This window comes from Miniopterus natalensis, chromosome 6 (genome assembly GCF_054644295.1).
Source record: "Miniopterus natalensis isolate mMinNat1 chromosome 6, mMinNat1.hap1, whole genome shotgun sequence".
NCBI lineage: Eukaryota > Metazoa > Chordata > Mammalia > Chiroptera > Miniopteridae > Miniopterus > Miniopterus natalensis.
This window is the reverse complement of record NC_142086.1, coordinates 44,886,736-44,907,922: the sequence shown is the minus strand read 5'-3', so window position 1 is coordinate 44,907,922 and position 21,187 is coordinate 44,886,736. Positions and strand designations below refer to the sequence as shown.

The following is a 21,187-nucleotide window of genomic DNA, read 5'->3' as shown; positions in this document are numbered from 1 at the left end:
ACTGTTTATGGCTAATTACCATATAGCATTATAGCAGTGTGTATATAATTATGTGGCAGATTAATTTTGTTATTAGTTTCATTTAATTACACTGCTGAACTCTGTTGGCTAAGTCTCCATTACGCACAAACAAAAACAAAGAAAAGTTTTTTAAAAGCCTCTGCTCACCTCTGCTTTTGCAGTGGGAGAAGGAAGGTAGGACCTGGCCCAGCCTCCACAATGGAGGTGAGCCCCTGGCCAGAGCTACCTCGTGGTGAATACCTGTCCTGTCCGGAGCCCTCGCTGTCCTGGGCTAAGGGTCTCACATACTCTCATGCAGCACAGCAGCCCTGCCAATGCCCATGTGAAACGCATGCTGCACAGGGGCTTCTTAGTCTCAATGGGGTCAGTTTCTCCTACTGACCTGGGCTGGGGGATGGGTCATTTGGCTCCAAAGCTGGGGCATGACTGGGATGACCTCAGAGCCCCTGCTAGGCTCCTGAGTTCACTCCAAAAGGGTCCATCCTCCCCCCACAGCTCCCACCACACTCCAGACAGTGGCTTCACCCTGCCTTCCTCACATCCCCTTGTTCCTTCTCTGTCTCACCTGCACCTCTTTGAGGAAGCACTTTGGCTACGTGGAGATCGGACCCATTCTCTCACGCCACCCCTGACCACGGCCACCATGCCCCAGGCCTTCCCCAGATCACACCACTGAGTTCCTTCCATGACAACAATGCAAGCGGCTGATGCTTACTGAGCTCTGTGGCCACATCCACACTCACACGTTCACATCTGGTCTCACTGCAAAGTGGGTGCTGCCACCACCATGACTGCTCCACAAACAGACAGAATGAGGCTCTGACTGGCTGGGTACCTGCCCAAGACACGCAGCTGGTAAGTTCAGAGCTGGGAATTGAAACCAGGTTTGTTGTATTTCAGCCCCTGCACTATAGTGCCTCCTCTCCTGTCATTCACTCAACAGGTCCTGATGAGCATCTCTTCGAGGTCAGACCCTGTGCTGGGTGCTGAGGGTGGAGCCACAGACAGGCAGAGATGGGCAAGCCCTTGTGGTGCTTACACCCAGGCCCACCTGGCAACGTGTGCCAGCTTTCTTCTCCTGGGGCTTTGGGAGATCATGGGCTGGGGATGGGGTGGGGTTCAGTAGCATCAACTCCATTCCCAGCCCAAGAGACACAATCTTTGGGAGAACCAGCAGCCACAGAGCAGTCTTCGGGTAAGATGCTGGGGCGGGGCCTCGGGCCTTCCTGGGGGTCTCCCTGCCCTGAGTTTGAGCATCACCTTGGCCTTCCTCCTGCTGGGTTGGCCCTGCTTGGGGGCAACCTTTCCTCACATCCTTCCCTTTGGCTCCTTCAACCAGTCATTGTTCCAGCTAGAATATAGGCTTGCAAAGCTCTCCCACCTGCTGCCCTTCTCCCTGAGGGAACCCTCAGTAATCAGCAGGGCTATGTCTGTGGGCTAGTGAAAAGCAGGCAGAAATACTGGGGAGTGGGGGCCAAACCTTGGCCAGGCAGCCAGACCTCCCTCCCTGCAGAGGGGCTGAGGGGCCTGAGGCAGATGGGAGGGATGCATCCTGCTCCTAAGAGCTGCCTGGTGCAGCGGGAAGCTCCTGTGGGAAGGCAGGAGGCTCCCTCTGCTGAGCCAAGGGGTCTGTAGGCTCAGCTTAGGGCCACTCTGGGAGGCACCTCAGCACAGCCCTGGTGACAGCTCTGCTTAGGAAAGGACCACCCCTCCTTGAGCGACTCCTGTGTACCAGGCCCTTGACATACCCTGGGGGAAGAGATGTTTTCATTTCGCTGATAAGGAATCTCAGAGAGGGTAAGTAATTTTGTTGAGGTCACACAGTGAGCAGACAATCATTCTAACTGGTCCAACTCCAAAGTCGATGCCCTTCCCACTACATCACAGAGCCTCCTTTAGGAGCCAGGACCAGAGGCCACCCCTCTCCTCAGAGAAAAGGAAGAAAGCCCATAAGCATGGAGGATTTTCTATGTACCATGGTCCCAGTACAGCCACATTCTAATCAACACTCCCATGCCCTTCCCAGCCTCTCTCATAAGTATATTCAGTATGATCTGGGCCCCAAAAAGCTGAAGGTGATAGCTTATGATCCGCACCCCCACCACATCCCCACCATGTCCCAGCCCCCATGAAGGGGACTGCCTGCTCTCCAGGCAATTGTCCCCAAAGCACAGCCCCAGGATGGCAGGGCCTTCTGACCCTACCTCTCAGCCAGATTGAGATGCTGTCTCTCAGCAACCAGGATGCTGCTCCTGAGCTGGCAGCTTCTCAAGTGTGATCAGGGGCTGGGCGTCAGCCTCACCCTCACTCCTGAGCAGGAATTTCATGAGTCAGATGAGGCCCAGGAGCCTGTGCTTCACAACCAGATGATCCTGAGGCACACTTGGGTTTGAGAAGCATGAACTAGAGGACAGACAGGGAAGCTAATCCAGACAATGGGACAACCAAAGGAGCAATTCATTAACATAGAACTTGGAAATGAGCGAAAGAACATGACCCATGTGTGTGCATCGAGGAAAAGGCCTTCCCTGTGGCTCCCTCTCCAGATTCAGGGTCCTCACTTGCTCCTGGGATCTTTCCCTCTCCATCTGGTTAATTCTCACCTCTCTTTCAGGTTTTCTCTCAAGGAAGCCCACATGACTAACCCTTGGGTCCCTAACCCTTGCAATTGCTCTAGTTGCTCCACAGTTCTTGGGAGCCCTAGCGCCCCTGTCAGTAAATGACCATGAGGTTTAGAGTCAGGTTCTGTCTCACTCTCTGGAATGTCAGCTCTGAGTCTGCGGACTTCCAGCCTTGTTGGCAGCTGTCCCCCCAGCACGAGCACTGTGTTTTGCTCTCAGTAGGCTCTCATGGCTATCTGTTGAATGTGTAACTCAGGTTGGAAAGCTGGGAGGAGTAAGCTCAGGTAGAAGAAAAGAAATACAGAAAATAGACTTTGGCTTGTGGTCAGCAGAGCCTTTCCCTATCCAGGAATTGCTCAGCCTGCATAGGAATTTCACAGGTTATAGAATCCTCTGCTGTGGGATCGGATCTTCTCACCTACCCCGGCCTGGGCAGGACAGCATCTCCCTGCATCAGAGCTCTTCCACTGCTCTTCTCAAAGATTCCCACAAATGGCAGTTCCCACTCACCTCCATGCTCGTGACAGCAAGAGATATTCTTTGCTATTAGTGATGTTCTTTGAGTCTGATGTCTATGTTTCCTATGCCATTTTTATCCCCCCTTTCCTTCTCCTCTTGAACATAGGTAAACAATATCAGAACTAGACAGGAGCTTACAGATGACCTAAGAAAGTAGCTTTCAAGTCCTTTACTTTTATTTTTATCCTAAGCAGGATAATCCTCTTTCCAAAAAAAAAAAAAAAAATCAAAATCTGAAGCCTAAAACAGACCAACAAAACGGGAGCACCTCTAATCAGTATGGGGGTGGGAGCCCTCCCAGGGCACCCCCAAGAGCTTCAGAAAACCCAATTTGAAAACCAGTGATCAGACCCTAGCCTGACACTCTGTGGATGAGAAAGTCCAAAGAGAGAAAGTAATCTGCCCCAGCCAGGACGGTAGCCCAGGCTTTTCTGTCCTGAAGTTCACAGCCAACATTGTTGGGTTTCAGTGAAACTGATGGCATTTGAAGTGCTCTGCAGTTGTACTTGTTAAAAAGCATGATCCAGCATCATTTGGGAGCTGTGTTTTGTGTTTTCTCCTTTATGTATTTATTTTCTTTTGGTTGGTGTATATATATATATCTTCTTTACTGTTGAAAGTATTACAGATGTCCCCCTCTCCCCCCCATTGAACCCCTCCACCAACAACCCCCCCCCCCATGTCCTCTCCACACTATTGTCTGCGTCCATAGTCATGTGTTTTCTCCTTTATGATATCTGGCACTTTGACATGCCAAAAAACTCAGCAAGAAATTGGCAGAGGAAGTCAGACAAACATGTTTCATAAATCTCCAAATCTTTGAACAAAAATAGTCATCACATTTTCGCAAACATTTCCACATAGGACTGCAGAGTTGCCCATCTTTTTTCTGTTACTTATTTATTTATTTATTTTGAAATGCATTTTGAGTGCAAACCATGTGATAGCAAGAAAGATCCAGTTGGCATGAGAAAAGACAGCATCCTTTGCTTTGGAATCATTCAGCGTCTCTGCCCCGGGGACCTGGAGATTTTTGTGGAACCGATTGCCTTGGGATTGTTAACATAATCCTCTAATTGGAGCATCGAGGGCCCTATTAGCTGCCAGAACAGCCAGTCCTCAGAGGGAGCACATTCCTAAGGACCAGGGAGAAGGTCTAGGCTCATCTTGGATTTCCCACGAACCACACACTCTCTGCCCCACACCCTCACCCTGCCCTACGCCTCCCGCCGGCCCCCAGACTCCAGAGCAGGGCAGGATGAAGTGTCTCAGTGATGGGACCGACGGGGGCTAGACTGTGACAGCGCTTACTAGTCAGCCATCTTCCATGTGCTACCCTTAGGCAGGAGTCAATATAGTCCTCTTGTGGGTGTCATTTACTCAGCTGCTCCTGTGTCCCAGGCACTGTGCTAGTTTACCTAATCCTGACCATGAGCAATGGCAAGATTGTTAGCTCTGTTTTGTAAACGAGAACAGATTTTTCAGAAGCACTTGGTCTGAGCCAACTATTATTTCATTTAATATTTGCATACATCAGTAATCTATTACTAATAATTGTTAACTCATATTGAGTGTTCACTATGTTCTAAGAGCCTCACGTGTATAAACTCTTCTAATCCTTACAAGAACCCTATGAAATGAGTATTATTATCATCTCCATTTTTTAATCCTCACATGAGAATATGTTTTTAATTTATTTTTTCTTTGCTCAATCCCTCCACACACACATACCCAGCTATTTTTATTTTTATTTTTTTAAGAACAGTTTATTGATTTTTAGAGAGAGGAAGGAAAATGGAGAGAGAGAGAAACATCAATGTGGAAGAGAAACACTGATCGGCTGCCTCCTGCACACCCCCTACCAGGAATTGCACCCACAACATTTTTGGTGCATAGGACAATACTCCAACCAACTGAGTCACCTGGCCAGGGCATCCCCATTATTTAGTTACTTATTTATTTATTTATTTATTTATTTATTTATTTATTTATTTATTTATTTAAAATACGTCTTTATTGATTTCAGAGAGAGGAAGGGAGAGGGAGAGAGAGGGATAGAAACATCAATGATGAGAGAGAGTCATTGATCAGCTGCCTCCTGCACGCCCCCTACTGAGGAAGGAGCCTGAAACCCAGGCATGTGCCCTGACAGGGAATCGAACAGCAATCTCCTGGGTCCTAGATCGATGCTCAACCTCTGAGCCACGCCGGCCGGGTGGCATCCCCATTTTATATATGAGGAAATCGGGGCACACAATGGGTAAGAATCTTGCCCAAGGTGGCTCAGCTGTCAGCCTCATCAGTTCCTGGTAGGCTCAGTTCAGTTCAGCCATCAGTTGTGTTTCTCTGCGATCGAAGGGAAACAATACAGAGTGGTTCAGTGCATGGACTTGGGAGTCAGACATATTTGGGTTCAAATTCCAGTTCTAACCCAATGGGCTGTGTGACTATGGGCAAGTGTGTTAGCTATCTATTGCTATGTAACACATCACCCCAGCCTTTGGCTGCTTAAAATATCAATTATTATCTTTCAGTGTGTGGAAGTCAGGGACCCAAGAGGAGCTGCACTGGATGTTCCAGCTCAGCATCTCTCCCAAGGTGGCCGTCAAGATCTCATCCGAGGCTGTCATCATCTCAAGGCTCAGCTGGACAAGGAACTGCTTCCAAGGTCCCTCTCATGTCCCTCCAGAGGACTGCTTCCTTCACAACCTGGCAGCTGGCTTCCCTCAGGGTGAGTGGTCTCAGATACATCGAGAGAGAGCACCCAAGACGGGAGCCACTGTCATTTTATAACCCAGTTTCAGAAGTGACATTCTGTACTGGCTTTGGCAGCACGTATACTAAAATTGGAATGATATAGAGCCCTGGCTAGTGTGGCTCAGTTAGTTGAGAGTGGTCCCATGCCTAAAAGTTCGCCGGTTCAATTCCAGTTCAGGGCACATGCCTAGGTTTTGGGGTCGGTGCCCTGTCAGGGTGCACACAGGAGGAAACCAATGGATGTTTCTCTCTCACATTGATGTTTCTCTTCCTCTCTCTGTCCCTCTCCCTTCCTCTCTCTCTAAAAATCAACAAAAACATATTTTTTTTAAAAGAGAAGATTAGCATGACCCCTGCACAAGGATGACATGCAAATTCATGAAGCATTCCATAAAAAAAGCAAGAAAAAAAAGTGACATCCCATTCTTTCTACCCTATTCTGTTCATTAGAGGCGAGGCAAAGAGCCCAGGCCACACGAGAATGGTAGGGGATTACACAAAGGGCCTCGGCAGGAGGAGGGGGTAGTGGGTGGGCCATCTCGGAGGCTGCCTCCCACAGCCAGTCACTTAAACCCTCAGCCTCAGTTCCTTCATCATAAAATGGGAATTATAATAGTGTTTACCTCCAAGAGTTCTTCTAAGGCCTCAGTGAGACAGCGCTTACAAGGGAGCTCAGGACAGTGCCCAGCGAAGAGTGAGTGTTGGTCACTATCCGCATCACTGGCTGCAGCTACTGCATCTTTCTGGATTGCATCTGTCCCTTCAGTGTCTGTCTAGCTCAGTACCTGGCACTTCCTTTCACTCCACGGACACCAGGCACTGAGGGTGCCAGTGTGGGAGTGGGAATGAAGGAAGCAGTGCTGTCGTCAGGGAGCCAACATGGCTGTTCACGCCATTCCCAAGACCTGTGGGAGGGACCTCCCCATAAACGTCAGGAATGTCCTCTGTGAGCCAGCCAGGGCACAAGGGTCGAGACTATGTAGAGGTCTGGTCCCCGCTGGCTCTTAGTGTACTCTGCCCAGAGATGGCCCAGCAATGGAGCTTACCACTGGGGGTTGGTCCCGGGTGTGAACCCAGCCCTGCTGCCGTAGGCCCTGGTTTGGCAGCTCACCCAAACACTGCCCAGACCGCTCCCAGGAGGGGCTGGCACGTGGGCAAGGACAAGTTCCAGAATACTGGACCACCCACATGTGGCGACAGTAACAGTTTGTGGCTCCCTAAGGCTTGTCATCAAGGAACAACATGTTGCCCTCTAGGGTGCTTGGCGGTGGTGGCAGCTGCTCGGCATTACTGACTAGAGCTCAGGGAAAGGAGCAGAGGGACAGGGAGGGAGGGAGCCAAATCCTTGGCAAAAGACCACATGCCCAGCCAGGCTGCAGACCAGGAAGAGACCGAGCACAGTAGAGAAGCACTGGGCTGTGCTTGAAGGCTGCAGAGTCAGGGGTCGGACTCATGGCTCAGCCACTTGTCTGCCAGTGGCTTTGGACAGGCTGCTTAACTTCTCTTCATCTCTAGGGCCTCATCCACAAAATGACTTTCCATCTCGCACAGAGAAATAGCAGGACAGATGTGCAGGGCCTGGTGCACAGAAGGTGCTCCCTAAATGGAACCATCATTGTCAGGGTGAGAGGGTGCTTAAAGGAAGAGAAAGATGGAAAGCTAAGTAGTCTGTTTTGGTTTGTTTGGTTTGGTTTATTGAAGTGTATACACACATAAAAAGTTCCCATATCCTGAGTGTTTAGCAAGATGAAATTGCACAAAGAAAATCCACATGCCTAACCAGCATGTCATCAAGAAATAAAAATGTGACCAACACCCCAGAAATCCACTTCCTGTTCCCTCCCAGTTCTCTGCGTGGAGAACCACTAAGCTGACATCTAAGGTCCTTGTGCTTTATTTAAACGTAGTGAGTGGTGTGCCCTCTTTTGTGTCTGTCTCTCTTGGCTCAGCACAGTGTGTGTAATGTACTCACCACGTTGTTGCACGTGATTGGAGTGTGTCGGTTCTTATTGCTCTGCAGTGTTTCATTGTGTAAATATACTCGTTTATTTATTCATTCTATTGTTGATGGGCCTTTGGGTTTTCAGTTTGGAGCTCTTAAAAATAGTGGTGCCATGAACATTCTTACAGATGTTTTCATTTAATGGATTTAGGATGAAATTGCTGGGTCAGAGGTCATCCAACCTTACAGCTCTAGTCGATGCTACCACACAGCTTCCAGTGTTTGCACTCATATGCACACCACCAGCAGTGGGCAGGGGGCTCCTTACTCTACATCCTTGCGCACACTTGGGGTTGTCACTGTTTTTCATTTTAGTCTTTCTAGTAGATGGGGAGTGGTGCTCTTAATTGTGGTTTTAATTTGAATTCTCTGATGTATAATGGGGAGGAGCACCTCTTATTTTGATTAGACATTTGGGTGTGAATCTAATTGTCTAATTTCTGTCCTCGATGGGGCTCCTCTAGAGATCTGAATCTATAGAATTGCCAATGAAAATAAAACATACTGCCACCTGTGACAGATATTGCAGACTGATTCAGGCACACCTCACAGCTCCAGGAGTGCCCATGGCCCACCCTCTGCCAGGCAGGGGTTCCAGCAGGAGATGGGGGAAGGCGGACGTGAGGCCAGGCGTGTGCTGCTGCTGCTGTTTCTCCTGGCTAGCTCGGGGATAGAGATATTTGGTTATCCCGGAATAGATGACAATGGAAAGCTAGAGATGGAAGCACCTTGGTCATCTTCTGGCCCAGTGATTCGAAGTGATGCTTCCTCTCTCTCTCCACCCCCCTCTCTCCCCCTTTCAAAGGGTGCATAATAGAAATTTTCAAATAGACCCAAAAGTACCCATCACGTCACTTCATCAGCCCAGTGATTTTTTTTTTTAATCTTCACCTGAGGATATTTTTTCCATTGCTTTTTCAGAGAGAGTCGGAGAGAGGGAGAGAGAGAGATGTGAGAGAGACACATCAATTGGTTGCCTCCAGCAGGGGCTGGGGATCGAACCTGCAACGGAGGTCCGTGCCCCTGACCAGAATAGAGCCTGAGACCCTTCAGTCTGCTGGCCACCACTCTAACCACTGAGTCGAACTGGCTAGGGCAGCCCAGTGATTTTTAAGCTGTTTTAGCCTCTGATTCTCTTCTCAAATAAAACTTTATGTATGTGCAGCTGAATGAAATGGTGACATAGTTGCTTATGTTTCCCCCCTATTCCTTTATCCCATTCAAGCGGCTGTTAGGAGGAGCAATACCTGGGAGAATGTAAAGGGTTTGCAGGGGAGGCAGAGAGGAGGAAGGATTTGCATTCGTTTGCTAGGGCTACAAACAAAATACCACCAACTGAGTGGCTTGGACAACAGAACCCTGTTGTCTCAGTCTGGAGGCTGGAAGCCTGAGGTCAAGGTGTCGGCAGGGCTTGTTCTTTCTGAGGCTGTGAGGGAAGGACCTGCTCCAGGCTCTCTTCTTTGCTTGTAGGTGGCCATCTCCCCTCTGTCTCTTCATATGGTCTTTGTGTCCAAACTTTCTCTTCTTATAAGGACAGCAGTCATTTGGGTTAGGGCCCACCCTCATTTTAACTTCATTATCTCTGTAAAGAACCTATCTCCAAATAAGGTCACATTTGTAGTTATAGGGGTTAGAATTGCAACATGTCTTTTTTGGGGAACAGTTCAGTCCAGAACAGGGACTCACTGGCATAAGACGGAATGAATGCCTTAAAGAAACACAAAAGGAAATTCCCCCAGGCTAGGAAGGGTTTTCCCAGGATGGAGGGTAGGTTAAGAACAAGGGACTTGGAATGAAGAAGAGAAAGGCAGAGGGGACATTGGTCAGCTCCCAAAAGATACCCATGTCCCAAGATTGGCACAGAGTCAGCAGAGACAGCTGGACCTATAGGCCCTCTGGACAAAGATCTGGTTTGTTGGTGGGGACACCTGTGTCCCAGAGTGAGGCACTACCTGAAAAGAACATTCCAGGAATACCTGGGGTAAATATTTCATCCAGCTCCTGGAAATGGGCCCTGGGAGTCAGAAATTAATTTAGAAATTTAGAAAACAGAGGAACTGATATTTTCTGTACTTCTCAAGTTTTCATCTGAGAGTTATATTTGCAGAACATAAAGCAGATAAAAGCAGAACTGTTCTAGGTGGAACTCAGCCCCAATCCTGGCTCCCCAGTCCTTGTAGCATCCCAAGACAATCCAAGGAGTTTTAGGGCTCCAGGAAACTCAGTTTGAAAACACTTAGGGTCCATCGTCCCCCCTATTGAACACACAAGGACACAGAGGCTAGAAGGGGAAAGACCTGACCCCGGGTGGGCACAAGACAGGCGAGCAGCAGACCCAGACTGGAACCCAGGGCTCCTGATTTCTGCCAGGATGCTTCCCTCTGGCCTCCTCGAAGCTCTCCCAGCAGGTGGACGCTGTATCTCTGATCCACGTCCAGCTCCTATCCCGGAGGTGTCTCATTGCACAGCAGACAGCTGGGTCCCTGAGCAGCACTGACGTGGTCCTGGAGTCACTCCTTGGGACCTTGTCAGGTTTTTATTTGTTTTAGCCATTCTCACAGATGTGCAGTGTCCCGTGTTCCTTTGACACGTCCCCGTTCATCGCTGAGGACGTCTTTGTTTTCTGGCCTGCATGTTCCAGGTTCAGCTTGTCCTGTCCCTATCCCACGGAATCATCTCTGAATAAGCCGTTAATCCCTGGCTCTAAATTGAGTTTTACTAGCAGTTTCATGAGAGGATTTGGTACATTATGATGTGTTAGGGGTAAACCATTAAAAAGGTACTTCTTGAATGCAGACTTGGTTATTCTGCAGTCGAATGGTTCCCCAGACACTTAGTAATTCCCATGTGCAGAAGTGGCCGAGACCTTCCTCCTTGAACTCGTCTCCAGCATCTTTTATTACATTCCTTTCTGCTTCAACTCTTTAGATTCTGTTCTCTGTAATTAACCTTCACCAATAGAGTGATTCATACCAGGATGGTGGCAAGCGGCAGACTCTCAAGGAAATGAGAATCTGAGATTGAACATCTGATTCAGTTGGATCTGAAGGCAGCAGTAGTCCTGTTATCATTAGGAGATAGTATTCCGAAGTCCTAAAGCACACAATGGCAATACAGTTATCACCTGTTGTCACCTATGATGAAGGTAAGGCTTTGGAGGACAGCGTGGCTGCTGAGATAAAACACTGTGGTGAGAATAAGGAATATAAAGCCTGGGGACTGGGCTGACTGCTTCGAACTACGCAGAGTGTTTAAGGAAAGAAATAACCTCAGGCGTTCTTTCTTCCTTTTTTTAAAAAAAACTGGCTTTAGTATAGTGTCAGATGAGTACTAGACTTATCAGGGTGACAACTTCATAAGTTATATAAATATCTACTCACTATGTTGTATACCTGAAACTATAATAGAAAAATAAATGTTTTAAAAATAGCTTTATTGTCAATATAGCCATGTATATTGACATCCAATAAATTACATATATTTAAAATGTATAATTTCATGTTTTCACACACACACACACACACACACACACACACACACACACACACTAATACACCTGTGAAACCATCACAAGACCACATACATCCAATACTGACAAGTATCTTGTGCCCCTTTGCAGTCATTCCCTCCTGCTCTTCCTTGCCCCCTGCCATTCCCAGGCAGCCACAGTCTGCTTTCTTTTACTATAGATTAATTTGCATTTTTAGAATTTTTAATAAATGGAATCATACAGTATGTATTCACTTTTAATTTTTAAAATTTTTTTTTAAGGGAGAGAGGAAGAGAGAGGGAAAGAGAGACAGAGAAACAACAATCGGCTGCCTCCCACACGTCCCTTACTGGGGATCAAGCCTGCAACCCGGGCATGTGCCCTGACTATAAATAGAACCGGGGACCTTTTGGTGCATGGTGCGTGATGCTCAACCGAGCCACACCAACCAGGGCTGCACTCACTTTCATCTGACTGCTTCCACTCAGGATAATTATTATAATCATTTTGAGGCTTATTCATGCTATTGAATGTGTCAATAGTTCACCTCTTTTTATTGCTGAGCAACATTCCACTTCATGGATATACCAATATTTATCTGTTCACTTGTTGATGAATATTTGAATTGTTTCTAGTTATGAGTAAAGCTGCTATAAATATTAGTGTACAGGTACTTATGTGGAAATGTGGTTACAGGCTTTCACTTTTCTTGGGTAAATACCTAGGAGTAAAATTGATGTATTTTATGGTAGGTGCATGCTTAACTTTTTAAGAAACTGCCTGGCTCTTTCCCTGTGGTTGTACCACTTTATATCCCCACCAGCAGTGTTGAGAGTTCCAGTTGCTCCATATCCTGTCCAACACATGGTATGGTTGCTCTTTAATTATAGGCATCCTAGTTGGTCTGTAGTGGTATCTTGTTGTGATTTTAATTTGCTTTTTCCTGATGATTAATGATGCTGCACATCTTTTCATGTCCTTATGTGTTATCTATATATTTTCATCCATTTTTGGTGACGTGTCTGTTCAAATCTCTTGCCCATTTTTATTGGGTTGTTTTCTTATTATTGAGTTTAGAGTTCTTTTAGATGTTTCATACACATCCTTTAGCAGATGTGTTATTTGCAAATAAATTCTCCCAGTCTGTGGCTTGTATTTTCATTCATTTAACAATGTGTTTTGAGGAGTTCTTAATTTTGATGAAGTCCAATTTAATAAAAATATTCTTAAATAATTTGAAAATACTGAATTGTACTTTTGGTGTTATATCAAAGAAATCGTTGTGATCTTGAGTCACAAAGATTTTCTCCTGTGTACTGTTCTTATCAGTTTTAGGTTTTACATTTAGGTTTATGTTACATTTTGAGTTAATTTTTGTGTATATGGTGTGAGGCAGGGGTTGGAAAACCTTTTCTAAAGGATCAGATAGTAAATACTTTAGATTTTGTGAGCCATCTAATCTCTGCAACTACTCAGCTCTGTCATGTAGAGCAAAAGCAAGGCTGAGACAAATAACTGAGTGTGGCTGTGTTTCAATAAAACTTTATTCATAAAAACAGGCTGTGGCCACATTTGGCTCACTGGCCAGAGTTTGCTGACTCCTTCTTTAAATCTTCAAACACTACTAAAATGCTCTTGGCAACAGAGATAGCCCTATTCATCCAGATCTGTTGAGTCTGGTCCCCCTTGCTTAAAAATTGTTGTGACCTCACCTGAGTAAGTACCTTGGAAATGAATGACAATTTTCCTCATGCCTCACCCCTACATTTCTTCATTGGTTTCAGACTTATTCAAAGGAGCCTATTCTTATCTGCCCCAGAGGACCACGTACAAAGCCTGACTCAGGAAGAGGTATCTACATGCCAGAATCTCAGGACAAAGCAACCTATTAGGTCATTCAACTTCATCTTCCTTCTGCTTGCTTGGGGTTGACAGAAAAAAAGTCAAGAAGGTTAGGTAAAAGCCTGCCCTAAAGCTTTAAGATATTGATCAAGTCATTCTACTGCTTTCCTCCTCTGCATCCCTGATCTGTGGCAAGAAAAATGAAGATTTTTCCTAACACTCTCAGTGTTATTGAGTGGGTAAGAATAAGACAATACATTTCTCACTCTCCCTGGTTTGTTCTCAGACAATTCCAAAGCTGCCTTCTCCTTGAATAATTTTTAAAGGCTGCCTTTTTCTTTTTTTAAAAAAGCACTATACAAATGCAAGGTATCGTTACTATTTTCTCTTTTTAAGTAATTCTAGAAAGCCAGCCAGAGGATTTCACAATCTGTCCCTGTCCCTTGGTGCTTCTGCCTGTTGCCAGGGAGAGAGATTATCCCGGCTTGGGGAAGGTCAGCCAGCCCCAGCAAGATCTCTAACAGGGTTTGGCTTGCCAGCCTCAATCACAGATTCAAAGTCAGTGACACAGACACTGGACAAGACCACTCCAAGGCCAAACAGAGTGGCCTCTGAGAAGAGAACACCACTCAGCACCACTCAAGCTCCCCAGAGGCCTCTAATTACCACCCACGCCTGCAGGAGGGCACAGACAGGCTGCGGGCTGTCAGAATCCTGAAAGGGGCTGTCTTTGAGAACAGAGCCGCATCTGCATGGCCCTGGGGGCTCTGCTTTGAACACAGCAGAGATGAAAGAACAGATCTCCCAGACTAGGAGAGGAGCTGGTGCATACCCGCACAGACATAAAAGTATTTATCACAGTCATCTATAAACGTATGTAGGAGCCTGAGACCTAGTCATGTAACTCGTTCCATGCTAACCTCTTAAATAAACATTTGGATTTCTTAAGAACTAATTTGTTCATTCACTATTATTAAGAATGACTCCCATTTTACGTAAGGGTGAATAATTTGAAAAGATTTCACACCATTGTCTAGGTCCTCATAGCAAGTGGTTAAGTGGGGTAGGAGAGCACTGTTATCCTTGCTGGGGATGGCAGTTCAGAGAGGTGAAGTGACTTGTCTGACATCAAGAAGCCAGAAAGTGGTAGAGCTGGTGCGGTGCCTCCAGGTATTCTGACTCTGACCCCAAGCCTAGCACTCTTCCCCTCTGTTCTTCTCTGTGTTGAGTGGAAAGACTTTTCTCATCAGGTGGGACACCTTAGGAAGGAGGCACAGGTGGAAAGGAGAGAGATGAGCTAACTGATGCAGGATGTCAGTTCAGTCGGTCCTGCCTACCAATAAGGAGGCAGCTCTTAGAGGCAGATTGTCCTCCCTTCTCAGGCCCCAACTCTCCTCTTCTTACCCCATTGTGCCCCGGCTTATAAAACAAACACTAGGGAGTAAGCACTGTTTTCTTTACAAAAGGATTCACCATAGCTAGCTCTGAATGGTAATCTCCCCAAGGGCATTTAAAATAGGGCAAGTCATAAAAATATGTAAACACAGTTTTGGAGACATCAGCATATTGTATAAGGTCCATTTACATAGTCAATTGCATGTGCAGATAGCCACTGGGGTAATTTAAGACAAGGGATGGGACTCAATGACCTCTGAAGAGTTTGGGATGCTGGTCTCTGACTCTTTCTTCTGTGCTCAGTACAGAGGCTGTGAACTTGCTGTGTGTGTGTGTACTCATGGGGGGGGGGGGGGGTATGCACACGTGGGGGAAAGCCTGGCTTTAACTACCAAGGTTGAAGTTCAGTGATGTTGTCTTCCAAGAAGGTTGCTTGCCTTTGACTTTTTCTAATGAAAAATTAATAGGCGTTCACTTGCTGCTGCCTTTAATTATATTTGCTGGAGACGCATGTCTGCCAATCAGCACAGCTCTGGCTGTCCGGTGCAGACGAGGATCTGCTCTCAGCAAAGCCCATTGGTTTGGGAGGAGAAAGGGCACCATTTTGGCTGAGCAGTTGAAGAGGCAGAAACATCATGAGGTGGAGATTGTATCACATTTTCTGCAAATGGGTCCCCCCCCCATCAGCACTCACTTGATGGAGAAGCTGAGGCAGACACACCCTGGTAGAGCATGGACCGGATTCTAAACCTGTGGGCTGAGGACCCTAAAGGGCCAAGAAGATCTTGAAAGAGGGCCACTAAGCCCTGCCTGTAGGCACAATAAACATGCTCCCTCCACAAATACAGAACCACTTTTCTAACATGTATAGATGCTGTTGGGATTAATAAAGTATTTATTCATTTAAATCAATTACTAAATTTATAATAGCTTTTTACCATTATGTATTTTCTTAAATAAAGTACATATACACCATGTTGGGGTCCTTGAAAAATTTTCACCTTAAAAATGGGCTGTCACACAGTAAAAGACTAGGAACTTAAAACTAGGATATTCCTTCTAGAACTGTAAAGCAGGGTTACCAAAGGAATGTCTTTGGACCCTACTTTTCCCCCATTTTCAACAGCTTCATTGAGATATAACTTACATTCTGTAAAGTTTATCCTTTTAAAGTGTGTAACTCAATAGTTTTTAGTATAATCACACAGTTGTGGAAACATCACCACAATCTTAGAGCTGCTTTCACCACCCCATTGTACACATTAGCAGGCACTCCCCATACCCACCCCACCCCAGCTCTAGGCAACCACTGATCATTTTGTTTGCTTGTTTCTATAGACTTGCCTCTTTTGGATGTTTCCTATCAAAAGGATCACACAATACATGGTCTTTTGAGGATAGAGGAATGTTTTGAATCTTCAAAACTCCATCTAGTTTTTATATATCTAATTCCAATGCCTACATTAAGGTCCCTCTCACCCCTCCCAGAAGCCTTTCTTGCCCCCCCACCCCCAGTGTATAGGAATATTTTTCTCTTATTAGTTCATAGCCTCCTGCTGGGGTATTCATGAAGCAATAAGCATGCACTGCACAGAGCGCCTCTGCTGATGCTTTGCTGGTCTCCAGCTTGTTCTGTGTTTTCCTCACCTCTGACTTCTTGGGGGTGGTATCTTGCAGGCAAATTTCTTGGGCTTCCCCTACTCAGTTGTACCTGGCATAGCTTTCTGCTTGAAATGGTAATAATGAATCAGTTAATGTGTGTTGAAAGAATAAACAACTCATGGGGATGTTCCCAGATTTTTAGAAAAAAATTATTCCGGAGAAAGTACAAGAAAGAAAGCAAAGTCAAGAACAGGAACAAAGATAAAGCAGGGAGTGTGGGCATTAGGGTCCAACCTGCCCATCAGATACCACCGTGTGTTGTGACTACAGGGCATTAAACGGCCCTGGGCCTCAAAGGGCCTCACATTTACTCCCAGTAGCATTCCAAAGAACATATTAGTCACTCCTTTAGCTGAAGGCATTAACCGCCTCCATTAAAATGCAAATGTCAGCACCTGGGAGAGTGGCAGCTCGAGCTATTATGAGCCATTTCCACATCAGCTACAGTCTGAGCTCTTTGAATACTGTTTCCTGTTCTCTGAGGCCCAGAGGCTTGGTGGTGCCTGTAGGGTCTGGGGAAACCTAGGGACAGGCTCCCATGGCCAAATGCGAACTTCTTAGCATCCTTGATTTCCAAGCCAAGCAAGCCAGAGGTTAGGAGTAAGGGGCTGATGTATTTGGTTTCTCCTCAGAGCTCCTGCTGGGGGTGGGCTAGAGTGGAGGGTAGCTCCCAGGGACCTCAGCCATCTGTCCCCAATGGTTAACACTCTGGGCCCCAAGTCTCCGTGGATGACCTACCCTCAAGACACTCAGTGCTCCATCCTGTTAGCTACTCTCTGACTTGGGGATAACAAGAAGTTTGTTTTTCTTAGGAAAGGTAAATCATCTAGTCTGAAGCATGGGGCTTGCTCTCAAAATACAAATGTCCAGGGGAGGTTGACATACTTTTGGGAATGAGTTGTTCTTTAAGATTCCTTCACCCTCCAGAGAGCCCAGGGTTCTAAGAGTTCCTTAATTCCTTGTGAATAACTCGTCACAGTGGGCAAAGTTAATTTTCAACCCCCAGTTCCTAACTGGCGTTTGTTTCTGCCCTCGTCCTGCTCCAGGGCACTTGTGCCTTTTTCTGGCTCCATTTGCCTTGGGAAAGGCTCGTGGTCCCAAGTGCTCTTTCCTCCCACTCCCTAACACATCTCTACTCCTAAACATAAGCATCCATTCTCTTAGTGCCCCCAACCTTGCATCAGTGGGTGAAGCCTGTTGATCAAACTCATTCGCAATTGATGATGACTGACAATTCCTGGCATAAGTCCTTCCATCCTCCGGGGGTGTCCGTATTCATTTTTCAACTAGTTTATTGAAATATAATTTACATACCATACAGTTCACCCAGTATTCAATGGTTTTCCATTTATTTATTGAGTTGTGCAGTCATTATTATAATTTTAGAACATTTTCATGACCCCCAAAAGAAATCCTGGGCCCATTTAGCCATCACTCTCCATTCCTCCCTGTCCCAGGCCTAGGCAACCATCAATCTACTTTCTGTCTCTAGATTTTCCGTATCCATTTTTATGGAATGATTGTCATGCCAAAGCATGACTATCTCATGGTGGAATTTTAAGCAATGTAGGGGAAGGTATTTTTAGGTAAGGGAGTATTACTGTTACCTACTTCTACAAATACTTTTCAATATTCTAAAATATTCTAAAATTTCCAAAACAAATATTCTTCCAAAAAAGAAGCCTGGGGAGTGAATAAAGAATAAAGTCCTAAAAGTAACTGAGACCCAAGGGGGAAGATGGCTGGAAAGGTTAAGGGTATCTGCAGATCTCCACAATAAGGCCTGGTGTCCTGGGGCGGGGGGGGGGGGGGGTCACCTGACCTCTGCAAACAGAATATTCATTTCAGAGAGCAGCCTGAGATGGTCTTGGGTCAACCCCCATCTGATGACCACTGCCAGGCGCACATCCTGGAGATGGTCTTCTAAACTTCTGCCTTTTGTTCCTGTGACCTCGGACTTTCTTGGTTTTCTTCTGACCTTGAGGACTCCTCTTCTACAGAGGGCAACCCCTGGGTTTCCTGATCAGCCCTCCATAGGTGTCTTCCATGGATGGCATCACTCCCATCACCATGTCACTTTTGGGTTCTACCTACATCTGCTCTGCAATAGCTTGCTTTTCCAACCTCATTACATCATTGCCAGAGTCTGCTTCCCAAAATATAATGGACCAGGACACTCCTGTCCTCCAATTCAGGGGCTCTTTATTATCTTTAAATTGAAGCCCAACCTCCCCCCCACAGTGTTCAAGAGCCCAACCCACCTTCCCATCTTTACCCACCTTGCCAGCCCCTCTCCCCCTCACACACCTCAGATTCCATTCGGCTCACAGTTCCCCAGATGTACCATTTGTTTATCCCACAAACAACTTGCCAATACCTCCTATGTGCCAGGCACCAGGCTAAGCACTGGGTGCAAGAATGAGTAAGATATCAACTCCGCCCTCCAGGAGCTCTGTCTGTGGAGAGAGTTCTGAAAACAAGTCAAGCTAATGCAATGTGACAAGTGCTATAATAGAGATAAAAAGCAAGGTGTGCTGGGAGCTGAGGGGGAGTGCCTAACAGCGGGGGGGGGGGGCAAGGGGGACGGGCATTAGAGAGGGAGTCAGAGAGGTGCTCTAAATTTGATTTGTGGGGCGGGGGGAGAGGGTAATCTCTGCTGAGGCAAAGTGCAGTTCAGGGTGGGTGGGATGACATGGAGAAGTGAACAGCAGAAGCTGGGAGGTGAGAAGAGGCTGTTTTGAGGACAAGGCTGTTTTCAGTAATGTGTGTGTGACATTGATGATCAGATGGGGGGGGAGTGGAGGACAGCTTAGAGGGCATGGAGGGAAGAGGAGGGAGAGCTGATAAGTGTCCAGGTGAGAAGGGAGGGGGGAGGATCTGGGTACAGTAGTAGCCAGAGAATATAGAAGAAGAGACAGATGTGAAAGACAAGGGCAAGGAGGCAGGACTGCAGGGAACTGGGATAGGAGGGATCACTACTCTACAGGGAGTTTCCAGGATGGTAATTCCATCAGTGGAGACAGGGAGGAGCAAGCTTGTTGGGAGATGACCTTAGTTTTACAAAAACTGAATCTGGGGATCTGGTGGGTACCAAGGAGTGTCCATGGGGAGCTCTCCAGTGGACAGAGGGATGCTTGGAACTGGGAAGGGAGGCAGGGGCTGAAGATACAGTTTTAAATAATATCGTAGAGAAAAAAAAAAAGTTTATCCTTTGACCCAACAATTCTACTTGTAGGAATTTCTCCTAAGGACATAATTAAAGATATATATGAAGATTTATCTACAAAAATGCTCATTGTTTAATAACAGTGAAAGAGTGGAAACTTTATAAACTGCTATGACAGCAAAAAATGAAAACACAGTAGGGGACTGGTTAAATAAGTTATAACATATGCTTGCAATGGAATTCTGTTCAGACAATAAATGACTATTGTAGATGAAAGAGATGTTAATGGTTCTTTCCAGGTAGTATGATTAAGAATCCCTCCCTCCTTTCTTTTTTCTTTTCTCTTTTCTTTTCTTTTCTTTTCTTTTCTTTTCTTTTCTTTTCTTTTTTCTTTCCTTTTCTTTTCTTTTCTTTTTAAAATATACCTTTACTGATTTCAGAGAGAGGAAAGGAGAGGAAGAGAGAGAGATAGAAACATCAATGATGAGAGAGTCATTGATCAAGACCGCAACCCGGGCATGTGCCCTGACTGGGAATCGAACCCTGATCGCCTGGATCCTAGGGAGTCGCTCAGCCGCTGACCCATGCCTGGCCGGGCTCCCTCCCTTTCTTTCTCCTATATTTAATCACACATGGCATTTGTTAAAAGATAGTGGTTAATTTTAAAGCTGAATAAAATTACAAGGAATGACCCAGGGAGGACTCTGGGAACGAGAAGTTTCAAGGATGGAACCCAATGGCCTTGATACATCTGTCCATGCAGTCGCCTGTCCTGAGTGTCTCTCCCATATAGTTTTTGCCGCATGGCTACGCGGTGGAGTACAAGGAGCAGGCTACCAACTGTGGGCCTTGGGCAGACTTTTTGATTCTCTAATTCTGTTTTCTCATCTTTATAGCAAGGGAAATAACGTCTTCCTCAAAATGGTTATAGGATAATAAAACACACGCATACAGTAAGTAGTTACTTAATAAATATTAGCCCATCTTTCTTTTTACTTATTTTTCCTTGCCAGCCCCACATTCAACCTCTAGAGTCTTTTTTGGCCCTCGCACTGGGAATTAAGGGCTCTCTCTGAACCCCTTAAATGCTGTTTGGCCTTCTGTTGAACACTGACTGAATTGTGCTCTGAACTGAGTGAGTGGATATCTGGTCTCCCCCTGACTGTAGCCATAGTTGGGTCATCGGTCCCTGCAGCACCTAGCACATAGGGGGTGCTCTAGGAATGTTTGTTGGCTAAACTCACGGTGCTTTTATGACTTAGCTAATAATGGATTTCTCAGAGGCTAGATTACTCAAGCGTTTGTATATTCAGATCTCTCGGAATTTTATTCCCAATTTGTAACTCTGGCAAGGTTTACCTTCCAATCTGCCAAAGATGACCAGCAGAGAGCAAAAGGGAAGCTCTCTCAGACCATTAGGCTCCTCTTGGGAAGCTCTGCAGAGAGCTGAGGATGAAGAGTGAAGGGCAGGCCGTTTCTCCCCCCACCCAGAGAGGTGTGGTTCCCCCACCTTTTCAGTGTTTAGACGGCCAGAACTTCCATCAGGACAGGGGAACTGGGTAGGTGTATCATTCCCCAGGCCCAGGTCCTCTTTGACCCGCGGTCAAGTCCTTCTGTCGGCTCCTGCCTCGGTCGCCGTGCGGGAGCACCTGGTCATTCTCCGCTCCCTCTCCCATCCCCCTCTCGAGGAGGCTCCACTTTGCTCTGGGGCC

The 21,187-nt window shown here is 46.4% G+C and overlaps 1 pseudogene; it reads left to right on the top strand.

Moving 5' to 3' along the window:
* Positions 1 to 6,231: 6,231 nt before the first annotated feature.
* On the top strand, positions 6,232 to 6,316 carry LOC148092895 (U6 spliceosomal RNA; annotated as a pseudogene).
* Positions 6,317 to 21,187: the final 14,871 nt, after the last annotated feature.